Genomic DNA, 13,352 nt, shown 5'->3' with positions numbered 1-13,352 from the left:
AAGACAATTTTTACTGAATTTATCTTTGTCAAGAGGTGTGTTTATGCAACATTACTATATTGGAACAGTTAATTAGTGTTAGTTGATATACCTATTATTTTGTTAAGCATTTTGACAGGAGGTACAGTGAAGCTTCTTTTTATTTGGTCTATTTTTACACTTTTTGTTGTCACTTCATAGATGCTGCCTGACTGATGGGTAAAAGCATTTGTGGTTGTATATAGACTTAGATGCAACTGAAAACATTAAAGCACAAGGGTGAGGCTGAAAAGAAATCAATGAATATGTTACCTTTTTAAACAACGTTCACACTGGACAACAGGGCCAAATTCTCCCAGTTTAGGTTTAATTGAATGTAAAGTTCCTTTTATTCTAGACCAACCACCTGTCCTTAGTTTCATCTTCATTAATGGCATTCACTATTGCATTAGTCATGTTTTTCTTCTCCACTGCTCACCCACAATAAAATAAATTATAATGCAGCATATATTGTGAACAAGAGCTCAGTATATGCAGTCACAAACGTTCTTCCAATCCTGATTTTCACAAAGCATTTAATTAAGCACTGCTTCAGTCTATAAAAGCAGTTAACAGAATCTCTTAGCACATTAAACACTGTGTGACATCAACTGAGGATATATCATATGTAGCGTCAAACGAAAGCACTAAGAGACTTCACCACAGCCAGATACAAGATTACAAAAAAAATTTAAAGCACTGTTGAATTGTTAAATTAATGGCAATACCGAATTAGTTCAGGTTTTTAAAAAATGCAAATCCCAATATATTGCAATAAAGAGCAACAGTAGACACACAGGCATGGTAGACCAAATGGACCATAATTCTTAAGGTTGTAAATACCATAAGCATTGCAAATGTTGAGCTGTGCAAACCTCAACTTTACAACTTGGAATCCTCTAAGCCCCAGACAGAATTTTAAAATTTCTTTTTGACAAGAAGAAGTGCACCTTGCATTTAATAGACTTACACGATTGAATCTCATGTGTCATCAACTGTGGAACACGATGTGCTGCTTTATATTCACCAGGGGGCTCTTGAAGTTTTGGAGGTACTGGCATTCTTAAGAAAGCCTCAGAACCTAGGAAAAGAAAGAAAATCTAAAACATGTAGAAAACGCTATAATCAAGCATATTCAGAAGTAGAATTGTTACAACTAAAGTTTTTTTTAAAAAAAATGCAAGCCAAATTTGGGATCTTAAAAATCTATCAGTATATCAAGCTTTTGTCCTATGTGGATGCAACTTATCAGAAATAATTATTTGTCAAATGATTAAAAGCTGCTGCTTATTTTATTCCTAATTAAAAGAACCACCTTAACTGCTCATCTTTGACCAGTGTAATGATTTAGTTTTTTAAAAAATCAGGAATAAAACCTGCAAATAAAGCTGGAAAGGCCAATTTATTTTAAATCCCAGAGTAAACACGATCTTTTTTTAACGAAACTATTTTAACTGAAACAAAGCAGTAAAGAAAGTGGAGTCAAAGATGTCTCAAATGAAGAGGACATGATAAGTCAAGGTAAATTGCAGGGTTAAGACAAGCATTTGCTCTCACCCATTCCTTTGTCAATATTTTCTGTAACCATTTGGAAAGGTTAAGGGACAGACAGTTTAGACACATGAAAATACATGCATAAAGTCTTCACCCTCAGTGCTGTGGGATTAGTTTCCCCATGTTCAGGAACATTCAAAACCATACATTAGGTATGCTCCAGCAAAACTCAAAATTTACACTTTCCGAAAAAAAATTAATACTTTTATGCAAGCTCTCCTCTGGTGTCCATGAAGACATACTTCACAATAACTGCGAAATTTAGAAAGCATGAAGAGACAAATGTCTTTACAGCTCAATTTAAGTAATAAAGTGAACAATTGTTTTGGGAACACCAATTATTGTAGTTCACTGGCTCTCATTCAGTCACACTAAGTCACTTGTGTTGTTAAGTGATTGAATCAGTAGCGTGTTATTCCAACCAGAATAGTTTCCTGGTTATGTTTTTCTGATCCAAGGATATCAACAGGCTTGGAACCAAAGTGTCAAAAATATCAAATTTAATCTAAACTGTTTTGTGGGATAGGGGAAAAATATATTTTGGTTAAAAAAAAAGGAGACATGACCTTTCACTTTGATTTAATGAAACGTTTCATTCAACCAGAGGAAAACATCAATGATTAGTTGCATCACAACAGATATTAGGATTCAGTTGGACAGGGGGTTTGCTCCTACGTCCATCCTGGCTGTGATAAAGACAGGAACAACAGAATATGTGCTTCGATTCCAATTAAGGCTGCAACAGTGTCACACTCCCTTTTATTCTGTTTTCCCAACTTTTTAATTACCACTCCAAACACTTCCTTCATTTTATGAAGTGTTTTAAAGCCTCACTGCAGTAGCAACTGAGGTTGAACGATGCCAAATGAAAATTTTTGAGAAGAATGACAGACTTGCAGATGTTTTAAAGCTAATTTTGAGGGAAATTTCAACTTGAACTCCAATTGAGGGTCTTAATACCGTGATTTTGAAAGATAGAGTTGAAATCTTAATGAATAGGGCTTCGAGAATTCTAATCTGGGTATGAAGTCACTTCAGGATCTCAACCATATAGCATAACAGCCTGAGGCCTCGTCTAGAATAAAATTACACAGTGAAAACTTGAATTATACATGAATGTCCTCCCAACATGCTCTAACATGAGATTTACATGTCATGATTTTAAATTTAAATAGTTAATATTGATTATTAAAGTAGCGTGTTGTTACACTTGAGAGCAAGAGACGTAAAAGCCTTAATTAATCAAAAACTTTTCAGGCAAGAGGATCAAGTGTACTCATTAATACAAGTTAGATGAGGTAATATAGCAGAGTCAGAGGAGAAAAGGATCTTCACTTTACTAACCCCTCCAGGGCATTTTCAATATAAGATTAGAGAGACAAATTGAAAAACAGAATTGTTTAAGGAGAATTGTCTACAATAAAAGGTCAACTCTGCATTGTAAATGAAAGCACAAAACAGAATGGAGACGTTGTCAAGTTTAGTACGCATTTGGATCCTCTGGAAAATAAGTGTTGGCTGTGCCACATAGCTATTCTACAAACTACTCCAATCAAATATTTTACATGGCTTCAAAGCTGTGGAATCTTCCTTTCATATCCACTAAAACAGCAACAAAACTATATTTATGGAAATGTTTCACAGTTATTCTGAACTCAAGAAAATCATCAATAACTTATACAGACATTCCCTCATGTCACAGAGTCAGAGATTTAAAGCAAGGAAACAGACCCTTCAGTCCATCACGTCCATGCCGACCAGATATCCTAACCTATTCTAGTCCCATTTGCCAGCATTGGCCAATATCCCTCTAAACCCTTCCTACTCAAATACCCGGCCAGATGCCTTTTAAATTCTGTAATTACACTAGCCTCTACCATTTCCTCTGGCAGCTCATTCCATACACGTACCACCCTCTGTGTGAAAAAGTTGCCCCTTAGGTCTCTTTTATATCTTTCCCCTCTCACCCTAAACCTATGCCCTCTAGTTCTGGACTCCCTCATCCCAGGAAAAAGATCTTGTCTGCTGATCTTATCCGCTGATCTTATCCATGCCCCTCATGATTTTATAAACTTCTACAAAGTCACCCCTCAGCCTCCGACACTACAGGGAAAACAGCCCAGCATATTCAGCCTTTCCCTGTAGCTCAAATCCTCCGACCCCGACAACGTCCTTGTAAATCGTTTCTGAACCCTTTCAAGTTTCACAACATCCTTCCAATAGGAAGGAGACCAGAATTCCACACAATATTCCAATAGTGGCCTAACCAATGTCCTGTACAACTGTAAGATGACCTCCCAACTCATGTACTCAATACTGGTGACCAATAAAGGAAAGCATACCGAATGCCACCTTCATTACTTACCTGCAACTCCACTTTCAAGCAACAATGAGCCTGTACTCCAAGGTCTCTTTCTTCAGCAAGACTCCTTCGGACCTTATAATTAAGTGTTTAAGTCATGTTATGATTTGCTTTTCCAAGACATAGCACCTAAATTAAACTCCATCTGCCACTCCTCAGCCCGTTGGTCCATCTGATCAAGATCCAGTTGTTCTGAGGTAAACCTTCTTTGCTGTCCACTACACCTCCAATTTTGGTGTCATCTTCAGACTTACTGACTATACCTCTTACGTTCACATCCAAATCATTTATATAAGTGATGGAATGCAGTGGCCCCAGCATCGATCCTTGTGGAACTCCACTGGTCACAGGCCTCCAGTCTGAAAAGCAACCCTCTGCAACCCTCCACCATCACCCTCTGACCTGTGTCTTGGAGCCAGTTCTGTATCCAAATGGCTAGTTCTCTCCTATATTCCATGAGATCTAACCTTGCTAACCAGTCTCCCATGGGGAGCCTTGTAAAACGTCTTACTGAAGTCCATATAAATCACGTCCACCTCACTGCCCTAAATCAATCCTCTTTGTTATTTCTTCAAAAAACTCAATCAAGTTTGTGAGACATGATTTCCCAAGCACAAAGCTATGCTGACTATCCCTAATCAATCCTTGCCTTCCCAAATACATGTAAATTCTGTCCCTCAGGATTCCTCCAACAAATTGCCCACCCACCAACTTCAGGCTCACCAGTCTACAGTTCCCTGGCTCGTCTGTATCTTTCTCAAATAGTGGTACCATGTTAGTCAACCGCCAGTCTTTCCGCATCTCACCTGTGACTATCAATGACACAAATATCTCAGCAAGGGGCCCAGCAATCACTTCCCTCACTACACACAGTGTTCCAGGATACACCTGTTCAGGTTCTGATGGTGATTTATCCACTTGTGTGTTTCAAAACATCTAGCCTCTCCTCCACTGTAATATGGACATTTTTCAAGCTGTCACCATCTATTTCCCTACATTCTCTCTCTTCCATGTTCTTCTCCACAGTAAACACTGTGGAAAAATACTCGTTTAGTATTCCCCCATCTCCTATGGTTCCACACAAAGGCACAAGATTAGAGTGGTGCTGGAAAAACACAGCAGGCCAGGCAGCATCCGAGGAGCAGGAAAATCAACCTTTTGGGCAAAAGCTCTTAATCAGGAAAGGCTGCCAAGGCTGTCTTGCTGATCTTGGAGGGACCCTATTCTCTCCTTAGTTACTCTTTTGTTCTTGAGGTGTTTATAAAAACCCTTTGGATTCTCCTTAACTATATTTACCGAAGATTTCTCACGCCCCCTTTTTGACTTTAAGATTTCCCTCTTCAGTATACTTCTACTGCCTTTATACTCTAAGGTTTCACTCGATCTCTGCTGTCTATACCTGACATATACTTCCTTCTTTTTCTTAACCAAAACCTCAATTTCACTAGTCATCTTGCATTCCTTATACCCACCAGCCTTTCCTTTCACCCTACAGGAATATACTGTCACAGGATTCTTATCTCATTTTTCAAGGCTTCTCATTTTCAAGCCATCCTTTTACCTGCAAACATCTGCCCCCAATCAGCTTTTGAAAGTTCTTGCCTAATACCATCAAAATTAGCCTTCCTCCAATATAGAACTTCAACTTTTAGAGCTGGACTATCCTTTTCCACCACTATTTTAAAGCAAATAGAATTATGGTGACTGGCCCCGTCTCCCCCCACTGACGCCTCAGTCACCTGCCCTGCCTTATTTCCCAAAAGTCAAATTTTGCACCTTCTCTAGTAGGTACATCCACATACTGAATCCGAACACTTAAATTCCTCTCCATCTAAACCCTTAATGTCACGAGAGATCTGTAATTACTTTCTGAAAGAAGACATCGGTCTCCTTCAAGCTGCAAAGATGTGCTGTCCAACTGAAGTGCCAGTCGAAACACAAATGCTCATTTTTATTCTCAGAACAGAATTTGGAAGAAAGCCTCTGAAGACTGGGAAATTTGGGCACCTGATACTTTATTCACCAAGACGAGAGTTCAATGGTCAGCAAAGTAATACTTTATCAAATACATAATTTAGAGAGAAGAATGTCAGGCTGGATTCGAATATTCCTGGTGCAATTGCCTTAATTCCAAACCTTGATATCATTACTCCACTACACCAGTGTTAAAAATTGACAAACAATAAAGTCAAGCATCAATTGCAACGATGGGATAATAACAAAGGCTTGTGTTACACAGGACAGCAAATGAAACAGTACAAATGAAACAAAATAAAAGGTAATTTGGCAGTATATGCTTTTCAACTGATCTCAAGGTCACGGCATCTAAGTCAAGAGCAGGGGACAGTGGGGAATATTCACATAAAAACAAAAGTAAAGGCCAGTTATGGCATACAATTCTGAATAACTCATATCAGAAGATTAAATATATTTTGTCAGCTTTACAGGACAGAATGATTTGTGCACAGTTGACCTCTTTTGGAGTTTCTGCTCATTGAGCAAGACACAGAATACAACAGAATTACTTCATGGCAATAGATATGATGTGACAGAGCTGACAAGCCTGCTCCAGACTACATGAATAAACATACCAAGCTGCACCTCAATAGGCACAATGCTTCCTGTTTCTTTCAGCCCACAGTTTTGTTTAAATACACATTCAGTGCTAGGGCCAGCAGAGTTTAAAAATAATGCTGTCCCTTGTAGCTCTGGTCAGGGCACATAACAATTTATATTTCTTGGAGCACAAATTTGGCTTGAATTGACCAGTTCACTGAAATAATGCCGAAAACAATAGATAGGAATTATGAAGTCTGCACCGACCTATGCTTGAAGCCTGCTAAAGTGTAAATATACAGTGTATGAAGAGAGATGATTGTCCTGATTGATAAGAAATTAAAACAAAATACTGGTGTTATTTTAAAGTTTCTGTGTGGGAGGTGGTGTGGGAAATGGTAATATGTACCCTGGACACATACCAATATTTTCTAGCGTTCCCCTGCTATCTCTTCATACAACAAGAGAAAATGAAAACAGTGCCATCATCTTAAAACACAATTTAACATGAGAAAGTTAGATCAGTCAAGAAGCAAAAGTCAAAGAATTACCCTCAACAGTCCCAGCAATTACTGCTGGGTACAGGGCCCAATATGAAAATAAATTTCTATGAAAAGTTTAGCAGAAAGTTTAAAATCATCTTTACTCAAAAGGCAGAACAAAATTCTTAATACTTTGCTGGAAGAAAAATGAATAATTTGAGCTAATGCCCACTGTAGCTATTTTAAGAAAGTGAACTTAAGCATCACATTTAAAACACCAAGAAAGTCAGAAAATCTAACACTATCACATAGGGCCTCATTGGAAGTGAACAGAATTACCTACACAACACAGACCTCAATGTGAAAATACCTGAGCTTCAGCAAGTTGTAGGGGGTTAATCTCAGCCTCAAATATACTATTTAAGAGGCAAGGGAAACAACATACTAATATAGCCTAACCTCTGGTCTGCATTGCCTTGGTAGCCATTTTGTATCCTGACTGGGTATCAACATACCTACATTTCGATTAGCCAAATGTTGAAGCAAACAGGAACAATTCTTGATTTTTGCAATCTTCAGCAAACACCCCTACTTCTGACCTTATGGAGGGAGGGTTAATGATGAAGCGACTGAAAATGGTTGGGCCTAGGATACTACCCTGAGGAACTTCTGCAGACATAATGGATCTGAGATGACCACAACAATCTTCCTCCTTGTGCTTAGTATGACTGCAATCAATGTAAAGACTCCCTCAATTCACATTGCCTTCAGTTTTGCTACGGTTTCTTAATACTACATTGAGCCAAACTCCTGGATGACAGACAATGTAAAATTTCTATAAAAGAGCAGATTCCTGCAAGCAGGCTGCATACTCAGCTTCTTGGCTGGAAAATAGGAAAAGGCACAAAAATCAGGAATTGTTCCTGTTTGCTTCAACATTTGGCTAATCAAAATGTAGGTACTGCTCCTCGGATGCTGCCTGAACTGATGTGCTCTTCCAGCACCACTAATCCAGAACCCGGTTTCCAGCATCAGCAGTCATGGTTTTTTACCCAGAAGGAATTCTGTGGCAAGTACTTCACAGGCACAAGTCAGGAGTGATAGAATACTCCACTTGGCCAAAGATCAAGTAGCTTAGCAGCATCCAGGTGGAGGGACTGGCTTCCATCCACCACCTTCACCACAAAAGCACAGTAGCAGTATATAGGATATCATCTACATGATGCATTGCACTCACTCACCAAAGCTCCTTTAACAGCACCTTCCACCATCTAGAACAATGGCTGCAGAAGCATGGGACACTTTCACCTGCAAATTTCCCTCTAATCCATAGATCTTGACATATAACCACATCATGATTTCCCTCGGGAAGGAAAATCTTGGAACTTGCTCACACTCCCCAAGAAACAAATATTGTGGGTGTCCCTTCACCAAGGACTGCAGCAGATCAACAAAGTAGCTCACCAGCAGTTCAAGAGTAACGAAGGATGGGGCAAGGAATATCAATGGACAGCAAGGGCAACATTACGAGAATGAATGAAAATATGCTATCCAATTGTCTGGATGAGTGCAGCTGTAACATTCAAAAAGCTTAACACCATACAGAATCTGTCCAACTGGCATTTTATCCTCCACCCTAAAACATATTCCTCCCACATTATCTACACACCATTACTGCGTGCATCACCTTGCTGAGGCTTTTTCAATACCACTTGCTAAACTCAAATCCATTCCTGGACGAACAAGCTAAGCTAGTGTATGAAACCATCAGCTTAAAGTTTCTTTGTAAGTCACACACTGGCCCTTTGTTGTTGTCGTCAGGTGAAAGTCCTGGAATCCTAATCAAACAGTAGTTTCCCTACATCATACAGACTGCTATGGTTCAATGCTTTTGAGGGCAGTTATGTTTAGATTAGATTAGATTAGATTCCCTGCACAGTGTGGAAATAGGCCATTTGGCCCAACAAGTCCACATCAACCCTCTGAAGAGTAACCCACCCAGACCCACTCCCCTGCCCTATGTTTACTCCTGACTAATACTTTGGGTAATTTAACATGGCCAATTCACCTAATCTGCACACCTTTCAACTGTGGGAGGAAACCAGAACACCTGGAGGAAACCCACACAGACACAGGGAGAGTGTTCAAACTCCACACAGACAGTGGCCTGAGATGGAAACTGAAACTGGGCCTCTGGTGCTTGAGGCAGCAGTACTAACCACTGAGCCACCCTAATGGATGAGCAATAAATGTTAGTTTCTCTAACTACAACCACCTTTCCAATGAACTTTTTAAAAATGCAGTACTCCCTCAATGCACTGAAATGGCAAACGCAATATTGGTGTCGGGCTCAAAGCTGATGGAGAGAGACAAAATTATGAATTGACCCCAGCCGAAACAACCAATCTGCCATTTGCCCTTGCAACAGAATAGGCCCCATAAACAAGTTTACAGATTCAAGCATCAGAAAATGCTAAAAAACATACAAATGACAAATTGAATATTCAGAAACAGCATTCAACACTTGTTATTTTGGGATAGTACCAGCAATTGGCTTCTGTAACAGATTTGAAAAAGGAGGGAGAAGGGACCGAGGTCGATGCAAGTTTGAATAGGTTGGACATTAAACAGAATGCAGGGAGAAACTTTTTATCTTAAAATTTGCATTTTTCTCAAGAATTGCATTATACCATCAAAATATTCACTTCTAATGCAGAATATATTTTCCCTAATTCAACAGTTTCCAGATTCTTGTTGAAATACTACTTCATTTTCAACTCCATTCCAGTATCTCAACAAAATAATGATGGAGCAGTGCATCATGTTACTATGTTGTTGGAAATGCATTAATATTTATAAAGGCACTGACTGGTTTTCTAATCTAATGTAGACAATGCAGAATATAGCCAATGTACACAAACATGAAAAGCAGGTTTACCAGCACATTCTACTCTGGAAATTCCCCTCCCCCAACCAGATACATTAACTCAACTTGGTGCCAAATGGACCAACGCAGCAGTGACTCCATTTCAAAGTACTTCATTGACAATAAAGCAGTTGGGAAATACTGGGATGGTGGAATAGCAACGCCATCTGTTTCTTCCTCCATGAGAGGGGATTTTTAGAGGATTATGTTTGTTTACAGTTAGTCCAGCAGATGGGATAAACTGCACTTTTACCTATTTTCAGATCAACCTGCTCAGATTCAGATGGGTCATTACACAGCTCTGCAGCAAGTGAGACTTGAACCCAGATCTCCCAGCTCAGAGGTAGGGATACCGCCACTGTGCCCGGGCTCCCATGTCTGTCCAGGCACTTAGGTTGTTGCTTGGGCTGCTACATTATTACAGAATGTTCTTACATAACCCAACTTCCATCCTGGTACCTTTTCATCAACTCCTAAAAAAAGGGTCAGCCTTGAAAATGGTCACATAGTCAAGCCCAAGCTTTCATTGTCCTCTAAAGTTGTTGCTTCCCCAAGAAAGATCTGGTATTAACGTGCAATGCACCCACCATATGGCATCAGGGTAGTGTTAGCACTGAGGTGGCCCAATGGAGACAAATGCCCTATAGCATATGCACCCAAAATATGTACTTTGGCTCATGCAGAGTGTAAATGCCAATCCTCCCCTCTCTATCTGGGTGGTAGTCATATTTGGACTGAGGAAGTTCCATCAATACTTCGATGATCGACAATTTGTGATAATCACGAACCACAAATCCTTATTTGGTCTAAGAGGACAAGCCAGTGCCACCCATAGCTTTGGGTCTCATTCAGCAGTGGACTCTAACACTAAGTGCTTACAGTTACAAGCTAGAACAGCATCTGGGAGGCTTCGTAATAAATGTGGATGCATTGAACCATCTCCCGTTAGCAGATGGAAGCCCAGAAGGGCTCTTAAAATTTTATGGACATGCTCCTCGTCAAAGCTGACAATATCAGACTTTGAACAACATAAGGTCCAGTCTTTTCAAAACTGAAACAAAGTCTATCTCAACTATAAGTGAAGTCTTTTTGGTCGCAGACCAGCTCACAGTTGTGGATGGTATATTGTTAAGGGGTGCAATTGCGATTGTCCTGAGCAAAGGTTCCTGCCAAATACTGGCTGAACTCCAGCAGAGCCATCCAGGGGTTTCCAAATGAAAATGCTGGCAAGGGGTTATGTCTGGTGGCTGCGCATTAGTAGGGTAGAACCAACAAAGGACAAAGATTCCCACTAACAGCTCCCCTACATTTGTGGGAATGACTAGGTAACCCTTGGACTCGGGCTGCACTTTGACCATTAGATTAGATTACTTACAGTGTGGAAACAGGCCCTTCGGCCCAACAAGTCCACACTGACCCGCCGAAGCGCAACCCACCCATACCCCTACATTTACCCCTTTACCTAACACTACGGGCAATTTAGCATGGCCAATTCACCTGACCTGCACATCTTTGGACTGTGGGAGGAAACCGGAGCACCCAGAGGAAACCCACGCAGACACGGGGAGAATGTGCAAACTCCACACAGTCAGTCGCCTGAGTCGGGAATTGAACCTGGGTCTCTGGCGCTGAGAGGCAGCAGTTCTAACCACTGTGCCACTGTGCCGCCCAATGTTGGGCTCAATGTTCTTCAGCATTGTAGAAGCCTACTCAAAGTTGCTGGACGTGGATAGAATCCATTCGTCAAACACAAGGATGATGATAGAAAAACCACGTGCAGCTTTTTCAATACATGGAGTCCCAGAAGTGTTGGCCACAGATAACAGGCCATCATTTACCAGCAGGAAATGTTGGGAATTTCCTAAAATCAAATGGGATTCAACGTACAAGGATAGCTCCATACCACTTATCATTCAATGGCCTGGCAGAAAGAACTTAAGGCTGGCTTAAAGAAACAGCATCGTTAGATACCAAGCTGTCATGGTTCTTATTTGATTATAGTGTCACACCACATTAAACCACCCAAAATGTATATGTCGCTAGTATAGGACCAGCAGAGTTGCTAATGGGTAGAAGACTCTGCACCAGTCTGATCTTGCCAGACGGGTGGGTGGGGGAGGGGGAATGCCAATGCCAGGCACAAGCCTCTGCCAAATAAGAATTTGATTTGGGAGACAAAGTTTGGTTTAAGAATCATAGAAATGGCCCAGCATGAATAAGAGGCATGGTCAATGCAAGGTCAGGACCAGTGACATATAAAGTTTGGGTAAGTATAACGGTCCTGAACAAGCACATGGACCATATGAAAGCTGCAAATTCGCAAGTGGTGAGGGAGGAAAATGTACCCTGCCCCTCACAACAGTTGGAAAGGTTGCTTGAACCAGTCGGTTCATCCATTCCATCAAACATTGATAAGTCCTCAATGCAAGATGTACGTGACAGATATAGCTACCTCTGTCACCAGAAGAGGAGTGAAATCCTACAAAAGGCACTCCTGGCATAAGATGCAAGCTCATGAGATGCACACCACCCATATCTGATGCCAAGTTGGAGGAACATTCACCCCAGGAGACTCTCCAAGAAAGAGGAGCTGTCTATGTTCTTAGACTCAGAGGGAGACAGATGTAGTGATTATAATGAGGTCAGCCAGTTGCACCTCATAGAATAAAACGTTCCCTGATTGGACTAGACTAACAGCCCCAATCAGGGAGCCCTGGCTGACAGATAAAAAGGGGAATGTTAGGGTTGGGTTGTCTTAGAGTGGCCTGAAGGTAGGAGGGACGGGGGTGCTAGCTGAGTTTCCTGGGGGGTCTGTATTGTATGCACTGTTTTTTTCTGTATTGGACTGCCTTGTATGTACACATGTCATTATTACTGTTTGTAATGACTGAAACTGGGATTTGAGGTTTGTCTTCATCTCCCTGAAAACCGGTTGAATGTCAGGGTTTGGGTCTTGGCTTTGCCATTCCTCTCCCTTGTAAATTGCTGTTTCTCTGTATACAGCTGTAAGTGTTAATTGTTTTGTAAACTGTGAATTGTTTAATAAAATATGTTAAAAAAAAAAGGGGGGGAAGCATGTAGCACTACCACTGTTAAGCAGTAGTGTGGGGACAAAGGGAAAAAAAAACAAGTATGTATTCAGTCTGCATAAAAAAAGGGAGTGCCCAAGATTCTGGAACTCTGATAGCCGACTCTGAAGAGGCAGTACTAAAGTCAGAACCTAAGGGGCAACGTTTTCAAGCAGAAGGTAGTGTGTGTATGGAATGAATTGCCAGTGTAAGAGTGAAGGCTGATACAATTACAACGTTTAAAAGGCATCTGGATGGCTATACGAATAACCATCAATAGGAAGGCTTCAGATGGATATGGGCAAAATGCTGGCAAATGGGACTTGATTAATTTAGGATATCTGATCGGCATGGATGAATTGGACCGAAGGGTCTCCTTGCCTGCT

The 13,352-nt window shown here is 40.6% G+C and overlaps 1 protein-coding gene across 3 annotated transcripts in view; it reads right to left on the bottom strand.

The window, feature by feature from the left end:
- Positions 1-13,352, bottom strand: part of sipa1l3 (signal-induced proliferation-associated 1 like 3) — a 246,985-nt gene that overhangs the window by 157,427 nt on the left and 76,206 nt on the right. For all 3 annotated transcript variants that reach the window (XM_060856237.1, XM_060856236.1, XM_060856238.1), the window contains exon 2: positions 989-1,099. The gene's annotated coding sequence lies outside the window, so the exon portion shown is untranslated. The remainder of the gene's footprint in view (positions 1-988; positions 1,100-13,352) is intronic.

This window comes from Hemiscyllium ocellatum, chromosome 47 (assembly GCF_020745735.1).
Source record: "Hemiscyllium ocellatum isolate sHemOce1 chromosome 47, sHemOce1.pat.X.cur, whole genome shotgun sequence".
NCBI classification, from domain to species: Eukaryota; Metazoa; Chordata; class Chondrichthyes; order Orectolobiformes; family Hemiscylliidae; genus Hemiscyllium; species Hemiscyllium ocellatum.
This window is presented reverse-complemented; position numbering and strand designations above follow the sequence as displayed.